The sequence below is a fragment of the Musca autumnalis genome, unplaced genomic scaffold (assembly GCF_047663935.1).
Source record: "Musca autumnalis isolate F117 unplaced genomic scaffold, ASM4766393v1 scaffold_2, whole genome shotgun sequence".
Classification (NCBI taxonomy): Eukaryota; Metazoa; Arthropoda; class Insecta; order Diptera; family Muscidae; genus Musca; species Musca autumnalis.
This window is the reverse complement of record NW_027411755.1, coordinates 90,987,176-90,999,689: the sequence shown is the minus strand read 5'-3', so window position 1 is coordinate 90,999,689 and position 12,514 is coordinate 90,987,176. Positions and strand designations below refer to the sequence as shown.

Below are 12,514 nucleotides of genomic sequence, written 5' to 3'. Positions count from 1 at the left end.
GAATTTTTCTTCTATTGTAAGGACCAGAAATCATTATACATATAAGTAAATAATAACTAGAAAATAAAAACTGTTGAAAAAACTGCTTCGTGGTTTTTTATTTTTGTGTACAGACTAGTGCATGAATTTCCTTATGTTTGATATGTAAAGGTTGTGATTTAAATTTTGAAACAATTGTAGTGTAGAAACATAAATACATACGTATAGACTAAAAAAAAACTTAATATAAGATAGTAAGAGGGCGTTGTGCATATTTAGCAAACAAACAATTCAGCATATTTGCAATTTCAATTTTATTTTCAATGTTACAACGAAATACAATCTTATATAAGAATAATATTATTTCTACTGGTAGTTAAGGCTAAAAGGATGAGGCTTTGTAATGTGTACACTTTCTTCTACCATGTTTTGCTGAATGTTGCAAAAATTACAAATCAAATAAACTAAATTGAATATTCCCATTCAACCAGTACGAGCATTGTGCGGAGGATAACAATGTCATGTATAACTTGGTGCTTTGATGGAAGAAAAGAAACTGAATAACAAATGTGGATCCCTACTATAGGAAATGATAATAACAGGCAGGTTGCTATTGAATTTATGCGAATACTTTAGTAGTATCCTCCTATTTGTTGTCACTACGATTATTTCTTGAATGGTGTTTTTGTCGATATGTATGTATGTATATGTGTTTGAGTATGTGTGTATAATATGCAGGTGTGAGTTATTATAATTCCCAGTGTGGGAAAAGGCAATTTCCTTGTACAAAGTGTTAAAGATTAAATAGGAAATCTGGTGTAAGTCATTTTTGTAAATTCTGATCTCTTTACCATATGTTTTGTTATAATCTTTTTTTGTTGATCCCAATGGGAAGGTATCATTTAGCAGATACTTCAAATGTAGTGTTTCCATTTTGTATACCATACAAATTTCAGGTGTTTTGAAGTCTTTATCGGCGTTTTCGGCGGAAATTAGATCAAAAACTTCATAAAACTTTTACACCAAAAATTTTGGGCATTGGCTCTCAATTGTTGTTCAAATTATTTACAAAACTTCTTCCCCAAAAATTGTGGTATGGGTCCACTATCTCCGACTGTAATTTCCGACCCCAAAACTCTGTAAGAAGGTACTGAAGGTACTCCGACAATTTCTTCGAAGAGCTTTAGATTCAAATAGGTTTATTAAGTTTTATAACCTCCACCGTGAAATATTCTGAAAATTGACAAATTAGTTTTCCTTCTGTTACGAAAGTACCAATGTTCACAATTTTTGCTGAGTAAGTTTTCTGACGACTGGGCTTCCCAGATAAAAAAAAACATGAAATCGGATGGTGCTGTTGTTATATGGGGCTACACTAAACATTGACATACGCCTAAAAATTTTGATGGAGAATTTTTTTGATTACCAGGAACCGTAAGTGTAAATCTACGGCAAATCCGGTCAGAAAATGCAGCTTCAGAATGCCGTAAATGTGGATAACTTCCAAATAGCTAAAATTGGGCGGTACTGTTATTTGGGGGTATCCCTATTGTGGTAGAGGTTATTTGACCCCTTCAAACCTTAAATACCAAATTATAGCTAATTCAGTCTCAAAGTTTAGCTAAAAACGTCAAAATACTTGAAATTGGGTGCTACCGTTGTTTACAATTTGTAGCAGAAAAGAGTTTTGACCACTTCGAACACTCAATGCAAATTTATAGCTAATTCGGTCTGAAATTGTAGCTAAAAACGTCAAAATATCTAAAATCGGGCGGTAGGTAGCGTTATATGGTTCCAGACATATTGCTGTTTGAAAAAACCGAATTCTTTAAAAACGATAGGCAAAGAAATACTCATAAGTCAAGGTGCTCTTGAAGCAACTTTAAATGGAAGGTGCTTATACCTGGGAAGTTTTTGCGGATTCTGAAACTACAATGTTTATAGATGAGAAAAATAAAAAAAAAACAAACGAAAAATCGCCGGAGCGCTTTTTAAATAAATCGCGATTCAAGTCGGCATTTTTAGGGGTTTTTTAGGTTTTTACGATTTTGCTTCGAAACCGCAAGTCGTATCGAAATGGGAGTAAAAAAATTTTGTAGCTATGTGAATTCCCTAAAAGATTGACCTTTATGAAAATTTCGTAGGCTTTACCGTTAGTGAGATATAAAAGTTCAAATTGGGACAATGCATTGACTGTATCACCTCCTTATAAAACAATGTCCTGACTGCAATTTCTCAACTTAAACTTATATATCCCAAAAATGGTAAATGATAGAGAATTTTCACAGCTAAAAGATTGTCCCATTTCGATAAGACTTACCGTTTTCAAGCAAATCGTTGAAACCTAACAAAAATGCTAAAAATGTGACTTGAACATATGTATATAAATCTGAAAAATGGTAAAACCTAGGAACAAATCATAACGGTCAATCCTCTAGAGAATTTTCACAGCTACAACATTTTCCTTAGTCCCATTTCGATAGGACTAGTAGTTTCCAAGCAAAACCGAACAGTATCGCTAGGTATCGACGGTATGACCGGAAGGATGTATAAAGCCATCTGGAAGGTCATTCCTGAGTATATTGAGTCCGTTCTTGGTGGTTGCATTAACCAGGGGTACTTCCCCCGTGCTTGGAAGGAAGCTCGTGTCGTGGTGCTTCTCAAGTCGCCTGATCGGGTGAGGTGTAATCCTCGCTCGTATCGGGGCATAAGCCTTCTTCCAGTGCTTGGAAAAGTACTGGAGAGGATTATGGTGGCAAGGCTAGGGGAGTGCAGCGGCGTGGGTCCTTCACCCATCAGTTCGGCTTTGTCGAGGGTAGAGGTTCGGTGGACGCGTGGATGCATGTGCAGAACAGTCTGAGCGGTTCAAGTGCCAAATATGTCTTAGGCATATTTGTTGACTTTAAAGGCGCATTTGACTTCCTTTCGTGGGATAGCGTGCTCGCTAAGCTGTCTGAGATCAGGTGTCGGGAGTTTGTTCTCTGGTCGAGTTATTTCAGTGGACGAAGGGCTTATGTCGTGGGAGCCAATGAGACGGTCTGGACATATCGACGCCTCCAAACAATAGTATGCTAAGTCGACTTAGCATGTTTTCAAGTTCTTTACATTTTTATATTTAACGCCCTTTAACTTAAATTCTGTCAAATTTTGGTAATAATCGGACAATCCGAACAGAAGTTATAAACAAATATTTACTTAGCATAGTACTGAAGGTAAAGAAATTTCCAAACTTTTAGAGCTTGTCCTGTAAAAACCTCATGATGGATTCTCTGCTGCGGGAATTAGCGACCACTTCCAAGATCTGTGCGTAAGCTGATGATCTCCTCATCATGATCGAAGGTGAGACGCGTGTCGAACTGGAGCGTCGTGCTTAGGAGGCCATGGGCATCGTGCGGGTCTGGAGTGACCGAGTCTAAGGAGAAGACTGAGCTAATGCTGCTGAAAGGCAGATTAGCGCACAGTCGACCTCACCACGTTCGATTTGGTGACCACAGCATACAGTATGACAAGCAAGACAAGTACCTTGGATAACGATGGCCGAGAGAATGAATTTCCTGCCGCACTTCGATCGTTTCAAGGACAAGTTAACTGCTGTAGCTGGTATAGTAAGAAGGGTCTTGCGGACCGACTGGGGTTTGAGCAGACGTTCCGTGCGCACCATATATGGTGGACTCTTTGTTACCTCTGCAAGATATGGTGCACCTGTATGGTGTGCCGCAGCAGAATCTGTTGTTGGGCGTAGGAAGTTCTTGTCATGTCAACGAGTGGTCATGTTAGCATGTCTGCCAGTGTGTCGCACTGTGTCCACGGACGCAATGTAGGTGCTACTTGGCGCCCTGCCCTTTGACCTGGAAGCGAGATGTAGGACTGTTCTGTACAAGCTGAAGCGTGGCTTGCAACTTTCTGACGATGATTGGCTCGGGCCTTCTGATCTGGTGGATGGGGATGTTAGGCGGCGCAGTGCAATCCTTCGGGAGCGTGCTGCTGTTAGGTGGACGGACAGTGACAAAGGGCGGGTGACGTACGAATTTATTCGTGACGCAACGTTCGTACTGGACCGCCCAGACTTCAGCTTTAGCATGAGTCTGGGATTCTTACTGACGGGGCATGGCTCTCTAAATGCATTTTTATATGCAAGAGGCCTGTCCAGGACAGATTTATGTGGGTGTGGGATGACTGAAGACTGGCGGCATATACTGACGGAATGCCGGTACTATGATGACATTAAAGATTTAGCCAATATTGGTATCACGTATGGAGGGGCGGGGTGGGATTTCAGTAGGGCACTTGAAGACAGGGGGACTTTTAGTTGTTTAGAGAAGGACTAGACTTAGTGGAGTTGATCCCTCCACATAGTCCTGTCTACAGTTGGGTGTTGTGGGAGGAGGAGAGTTGGTGTCGGTGCGGCGTCGTTTTTTCCCTGGTGTGGATGTCGTGCCAGTCATCCGTGAGGGTGGCTTTTGTCAATTGTTTGTGTTGTGTTGTCCGTTGCCGCGGTTCCTGTGGGCCCATCGCGCAGTCCGTGAGGACAGCATGTTAATTGTTCGTGGTCCTCTCTTGTATGTTTCTTCGGCTGGCTTGATTGGAGGAGGTCACCTGTCCGGGACTGTTTGGAGTCCGACTGGTATTGGTCCTTTGCCACGAAGTCGGGCCGGAGGCTATATTCTGGTACCGCGGGTGACAGGTGCCCCCAGATCTTGGGTCTGGCCTGGCAGTTGGTGTTGGCCCCCTTGTGGGAGCATCGCGGTGGCTGTGGTTTAGACCCAAATCGCGGGTAGAGTTTCGACTCGAATGTGGAATTGCATATCAACCCGATGTCTGACCCAAAGAAAGGCAGGAGTTTAGATATGCTCCGCTCCAAACCAAGGAGGAGACCATGTCCAAATACGTGTGAGCGAATTGGTACTCGTACTTTCTGTGCGGGGCGTTGGTAGACGCATTGTATTCACTCGGTGTTAAGAGCACTGTGAGGTAGATCGCAAGGTAGGTACTCACATAAAGCAGCACGACGCACAGTGTTGCCGCCTGGACAAAAATCAAAAAATGTGATGTTAACTTTTACATATGTTTATGTTTTTTTCTTACAGTAAACACATCCGATACAACGAATCTGAAAGAATTTTGTCGATATGTGCATCCATAATGAAGTTATAGCTCTTTAAATATGAAAAATATTTCCCAGATAATCTAAAGTGATAATCATATGAAAATTAGACGACATTTAAAATAACATTTTCTGAAAAGTTTGTTGATAATATTAAAAGTTTTGGATGAAGATTTGGGCTATAGACAAAAAATTTAGTACAAAAAGTTGACATCAACTGCACATGGGCAAAGTACCGTTATCAAGAACTAAAAATTTAAATTTGATAAAAAAAAGTATTAATTCTTAATATTTCGTAGAGTAGATCTTTTGATTGCCACCTATTGCCACCTTGGCTCTTGATTTCCGTTAATTGGACATCTCCTCTGAAGCGAAATGTGTAAAAACATTCTGCCCATCCCTGCAACCATCTGAGATATATCGGTTCAGAATTTATATAGCCCCCATATATATCTTTTCCCGATTTTGCTACAACTTCTTCAATTTTGATCAAATAGCCCTGAAATTTAATATGTGTTATTTTCTTAGGGCCCTGAGTAGGTTCACAGATTCAGATTTGGATATAGCCTCCATATATATCCTTCCCGGATTTTGCTATAATTCGCTCAATTTTTGATGAATATCCTTCAAATTTAATATGTAATATTTTCTTAGGGCCCAGAGTAGGTTCACAGATTTTTGTAAAAATCGGTTCAGATTTGGATATAGCCTCCATATATATCTTTCCCCGATTTTGCTATAATTCGCTCAATTTTTGATGAATATCCTTCAAATTTAACATGGGAGGTTCTTCAGGCCGCAGTTCTGTTTTACCGTTGACCTAGGGTGATGAATGTTTGCACAAGTACTTATGAGGGCTCAGGAATGAAAAATATCAGCTTTGTCCATATCGGTTCAGGTGTGAATATGGCTTACAAATATAATTTCGCCCGATGTCACTCAATTATGGTTAATTACGTCATATTTTCCTAATTTAATCAATATACAGTGCTGGACATATCAATGGAAACTTTTTTCAGAAAACTAAGTATAATAATTTTTGGCTTAGTACATTTATTCCTTAGTCAAATATACCTGCATATTCAATTTTATGCAAACATATGTAGGTATATCTAGCTAAGGAATAAATTAATTTAGTCAAAAATTATTATATTCAGTTTAGTTGGAAAAGTTTCCATTGATATGTCCAGCACTGTATCACATACATTGCGTGTTTAGTGCATCGAATACATAAAATCGGGCGAAAATATATAAGAGAGCTATATCCAAATCTAACCCGATTTTTATCAAAATGGGTGAAACTTAAAAAGGGCTTAATAAAACATCCCATATTAAATTTGAAGGCTATTTTCCAAAAAATTACCGATTTATAGAAAATCGATGAAAGATATATGGAGGCTATGTTCAAATCTGTACCGATTTTTGGAAATCAAATCAAAATCGGCAAAACTGAACAGTGGCTTGAGGAAACATCCTATGTGAAATTTGAAGGATATTCATCAAAAATTGAGCGATTTATAGCAAAATCGGGGAAAGATATATATGAGAGCTATATCCAAAACTGTGCCGATTTTCATGAAAATCGGTGAAACTACTCAGGGGCTTAAGAAAATATCACATATAAAACTTGAAGGCTATACGATTACAATTGACCGATTTATAGCAAAATCGGGGAAAGATATATGGGGGCTATATCCAAATCTGAACCGATTTTTGTGAAAATCGGTAGAGCTACTCATGGGGCTATATCCAAATCTGAACCGATATGGACCAAAGTTGAAATTTTTCATTCCTATGCCCTTATAAGTACTTGTGCAAAAATTCATCAACCTAGGTCAACTCCTTCTATTTTTGTCCACTTTTGTATGGAAGCGGCAACACTGTGCGACGTATGCCCGTATTTGCAACTCTGGTGTGTGAATTCTTTCTGTGTGCTCTAGAAAGTCAAACCCCCCGTTTACACATGCAAGTGACAGTTCGAAAAATACCAATACACTCACACATATTCACTGCCACACCAACTAACAACCTCACTGCCGACAAAATTTCCTTGTCAGTAATCAATGTAAGTGCTTTGAAAGTAACTTCAATTTTTTTTCCGAACGTTTACACATGCAAGTGTCAGTTCGAAAAAAATGAAGTTTCGACTATAATATGTATACACAACTGTCTGCAAGTTACTTGCATGTGTAATCATCGGGTTAATCGGTGTGATAAATATATCGGGTTTTCAACTCTAAAAGCATATCCACGTGGTTGCGGAAGTTTTTCCTACCTGTGTGAGTATAAAAATCGTGTGAATCGGTTGTGTTTTCGCAGAAAAATATCAATTCTTTTGGGAATATCTATTTCAAATAATTATAATTTTGGAAGTGCCTGTTGGTATTCGGCGCTAACAAAAATCATTTACCCCACTGGTGAGTATTACTAGTGGTAATATCACTAGTTGTTGTGGAACAATGTTTTTATATCACTAGTTTTTACTAATCTTCTGGTGAAAATGGAGGGTTTAATAAGAAAAGGAGAAGGAATTAAGAGGCACAAAGGCGAGAAAAGCGTGAACGATGCTGAAAAGGATGGATTTATGTCGGCATCCGATGCACCATGTAGCGCGGCGGAATCGGACGTTATTAAGGTTCCGAATGTTTTGAAGGCGAAGAGGAAGGGGAAATCTGTTATCAGTGGACCGAGTGCGAGCGAGGATGATCCCGAAATCTGGTACTAAAGGTGTTGTGTCGGATATCGGCTCTGTGCTGACTGGTAGTGAGGTGGAGGCTATCGGCCGCAATCGCCCGGGCAATTAGCGTGTGTTTAGCGGCATGGAAGTTACAATCTCTAAAATGGAGGAGGTCACCTTAATGGCTTAATGGAAACGGTCATTGATAATAATTTGGGAGTGGAAATGACCAAATCCCTTATGGAATTCGGTATTAGATACTGTTGAGCGTAATTACCGAAAATGAGCGTCTAAAATGTAAGCTTGAGGTTTATAAGGAGCGTGCGATCTATGAAGCGGTTCCGGTCACGAGGGCGACAGCTCCACCTGTCCGTCAAGAACCGGTAGTGCCAATGCAAGTTATGCCTAAGGTTTTAAAGCCGACTCATACATGGTCGACTTTTGTCAAGGGAAAAGGTGTTCCAGCGGAAGAAGTGGTAAAAACAGTGGTGAATGAGATTGGTCCGACACTTGGAGTACGGGTTCACAGCGTTAAGCCTACTAGCGATGGAGGTGCCATTATAAGGACTCCTTCTGTGGCAGAACGGGAGAAGGTTGTGGCGAACTCAAAATTTACGGAACTTGGCCTTGAGGCGAAGACTATAGATAAATACCACCGGATGAGTTTATGGAAGAATTGTATGACAAAAACTTTAAAAAGATGATGTCTAAAGAGGTATTTCAAAAGAGTGTAAAACTGGAATCTCCCCCGTGGAAACCCGAAGGACCCAGGTTTAGCTTGGTTTTGGAATGTACACAACGGGCAAATGAGCTGCTGATTGCTGACGGGGCGTACATCAGGTGGCACCGGTTTCCGGTTCGCCTTCGTGATGAGGTTATGACATACTTTAAATGTCACAGCTTCGACCATCGGTACAGCCAGTGCCGTATGGAGGATAGGATCTGTCGGCCTTGCGGGCTAAGCGGTCATGATGCTGTAGCGTGCACGAATCCGAGTCGATGTCGCAACTGCGAGTTTAAGGGGCTTCGGGCAGATCATATGATGCTGTCGGTAAGTTGCCCAGTGTATGCCGCGATGTAAGAGCGGGCAAGGTTACGTAATTAATCATGGATTTTAACGTCATTCAATTAAACAGTCAGAGGTCGAGGTCGGTGATGTATGAGTTGGGGCAGATGCTTTGCGAAGGCGTCTGTGGCTCTCCTTCAGGAGCCTTATACCAGGGATGGCGTGGTCAGTGGATTGCCGCAGTGGATGCGTGTCTTCACGGACGTTAATGGAGACTCTGCAATTGTTATTTGTGACAGAGATATGGATTGTACTACGGTAAGTTGTAGCTAATGGGGCGTTTGTCTCCGGGTTGAAGGGTGTTTTGGGATGATGCTTTTGGCTAGCGTCTATTGTAGGTTTAGTGCTCCGCTGGGTCTCTATCTTGAGTACTTAAATACTCTGTTGCCGATTATTGGTAGTAGTCCACTTATTATGGCTCTAGACGCTAAGGCATGTTCGCCCATTTGGCATTCCAAAGAAATTGGTCACTCGGCCAGTTGTAGGAATGCCGACCGGGGTCAAATGCTTAACGACTGGATGCTATCGGTGGGACTTGGTGTTCTGAATGAACCCAGTCACTTATATACTTTTGATGGGCCCAATGGTGCAAGTGACATTGACGTGACGGCTGCAAATGGGGCAGCAATGACCGCCTTTGACTTCAGGTGGGACATTGTTGACAACTGGGGAGTAAGTGATCATCGGCTGATTAGTCTTGATGTAGCGAACTGTCTCGCAGATGGAGAGACAATGACCCAAACTGGGGGCACTATTCCAAATGGATTACGGCGGCAGCAATGCCAATAGAGGATTTCAGGCTACTGACGATTGACGATCAGATTAGCAAAGTGGATCAGTGGATGTGCGCGGTGAATGATGCGCGAATTGGTAGACGTCGTGAGACGAAAACAAGTAAGGTTCGATGGTGGGCCCGTGAGTTAAATCTGATGAGGAGGTCTGTTCGGCGTCTGAGGAGACAATTCCAAAGCGCCGGACGGACTAATGCAGACGATCTACCTCAACGTAAGGCTGACTACTTTGCTCTTCTTAGGACGTACAAAGACTGTTTAGCAAGGGTTAAAGACGAATATTGGAGGAGATTTGTACTGGACAATAGGGATGACCCTTGGGGAACCGTCTACAAGGTATGTAGAGGTAAAGATAGAGTGACCGACATCTCTTCTTTTGAGGCTGGCAATTCGTTGTCATCTTGGGGAGATAGCGTAGGGACGCTACTGACGAACTTTTTCCCTGATGCTGAGAGGGTTGGTGATATCCCGCCAGTGTTGGAGATTCCTGATCCCCCACCTCTGGATAGATCGGAAGTGGACGAAAGCATGTGTAGGGTTAGATGTAATAAGTCCCTGGGTGTGGATGGCTCGATAGGAAGAATGCTTAAGGCCATTTGAAAAGATATACCGGAACATATCTTATCGATTTTTGTGAGCTGTATTAGGACGAACTATTTCCCTCCTGCGTGGAAGATGGCGCGCGTTGTGGTTCTTCTCAAGGTCCCCGATAGGGATACGAGCAATCCCCGCTCCTATCGTGGCATGAGTCTCCTCCCAGTGCTTGCTAAGGCGCTGGAGAGGGTAATGGTGACACGACTTTTGGAGAGCTATAATGTTGGTTTTTCCGCAGAACAGTTCGGTTTTAGGAAAAGTAGAAGTGTGGAAGATGCTTGGCTGCAGGTTAGCAGTGTAGTTAGTGAGTCTAGAGCCAAGTATGTGTTGGGCATATTTGTTGACTTCAAAGGTGCGTTTGACTATCTCTCTTGGGATAGCGTGCTCGCGCGGTTGGAGGAGGTTGGTTGTCGCGAGCTAGGTCTTTGGCGTAGTCATTTTAGTGATAGAAAAGCTTGTGTGCTGGGTGCCAGCGACACGGTTTGGCGGGATTTGGCCCGTGGGTGTCCTCAGGGTTCCAATCTCATGATGGATACTCTGCTGCGCTCATTGTCTGCTTCAGTCAAGGTGTGTGCGTATGCGGATGACCTTCTCATTCTTGTTGAAGGTCAAACTCGTGCAGAGCTTGAGAGGCTGGGTGAGGAGGCCATGCGCATAACGGGTGAGTGGAGTAGTCGAGTTGGTGTGGAGGGGGTTCTTGATAAGACGTCGATGATGCTCCTTAAGGGGCGGTTGTCGCATAGTCGTCCACCACTCATTCGTTCTAGCGGAGTTAGCTTGAGGTTTGTGAAAGAGGTTAAATACCTCGGTCTAATGGTTGCTGAACGCATAAACTTCAATGTTCATTTTAACTATGTCAAGGACAAGCTGTTAGCGATCTCAGGGAATGTTAAGCGTATCCTCAGGAGTGACTGGGCCGGTGCACACCGTACTATATACGGTGGGCTATTTGTTGCTTGTGCAACATTTGGTGCACCTTTATGGTACAGGTCAGTTATGACTGCTGAAGGGTTACGTAGGATCCAGTCCTGTCAAAGAATTATTTTGTGAGCGTGTATGCCCGTTTGTAGGACAGTGTCTACCGATGCTTTGCAGGTATTGCTAGGTTCAGCTCCTCTTGACTTGGAGGTGATTCATAGAGCTATCATCTTTAAGATCAAGAAGGGACTGCAGCTCTCAGAGGTTGATTGGCTTGCTGCGTCTGATCTTACTGGGGATCTTAGGAGGAACAAGAAACTCGTGGATGAGTGCCTTGTGTCTAGGTGGCAGACAAGGTGGGCCGCGAGTAGTAATGATCGGGTGACGTACACTTTTATCAAAGACGTGTAACAACCGAGGTTCTAAAGTGAACGAAAATTCGTAAATGTTTCGTCTTCAAGTGGCGTTGCCGGTATACTGACGTTTAGCGCGGCTATAGCTCGTCGGCTGAGGGATGGTTCTTGCCACTCGTTGACTATTCGGCTGGACACAAAAAGAATAATCATACCGGTCTTAACACAGCAAAGGGGAAAATCACAAGGAAGCCTGAAATATGTCTGTAAAAAGAAAACCTTACCTTAAACCAAAAACTATAACAATCGAACTCACCTTATGAACTAAATTTTCCTAATGAAAAAGCTCTCCTGGCGGCTGTCCTACCAGGAGATTTATCCCTCCCACCGAGAACTTCTCTCGCCATGACACTTTTGTTGTCATTAGTGTCCCAGATCTGACCCTTTACTTACCTTCGTTCATCCCATTACCACCACCTTTTTAAGACGGCTTTAAGCCGAAAACATTTTGTTTACAATTTGTGAAAACTACTTTTTGACGGGAAATATTAATGAAAGAAATTCAAAAGAATGAATTATTTAACACAAACCAAAATCAGAAATTGACCACTATTACAAAATTCTATGATATCTCCTTCTTCTTTTTAGGTTGGACGTTTTAATCGAAATGAGGACTTCAGCATGCAGCCGGCTGTTCCCAATAGGTAAGTATGTCGTTGTGTTTGTATAGTTAGTTGATAATTATATTCCGTATCTTAACAAATTTGAATAATATATTTTCTTTTATTCTGTTTCAGAAAAAGACTAAACAATGGAATCTGGTGCCTCCACTTTACAAGGCTAATTAGGTAACAAAAAGGTTCCTGACCCTGGCCTGAGCTCAACCCTGAGTTCTGTACCTGAACACTAAAAAAGGAAAGTGTAAATTTAAGCTAATGATGTATTGTTTGGCCTTTTCTAAGACTCTTTTTAATCTCTTTCTTTTCATGCAAATACGGCAGAATGTAACTATTGGCAACTGTCGTCCGTCTT

The 12,514-nt window shown here is 41.8% G+C and overlaps 1 long non-coding RNA gene across 1 annotated transcript in view; it reads left to right on the top strand.

Moving 5' to 3' along the window:
- Nucleotides 1-2,819: 2,819 nt before the first annotated feature.
- Nucleotides 2,820-12,514, top strand: part of LOC141392948 (uncharacterized) — a 545,805-nt gene continuing 536,110 nt past the window's right edge. Inside the window, exon 1 of the long non-coding RNA XR_012409925.1 lies at nt 2,820-2,963. This is a non-coding gene — a long non-coding RNA (uncharacterized lncRNA). The remainder of the gene's footprint in view (nt 2,964-12,514) is intronic.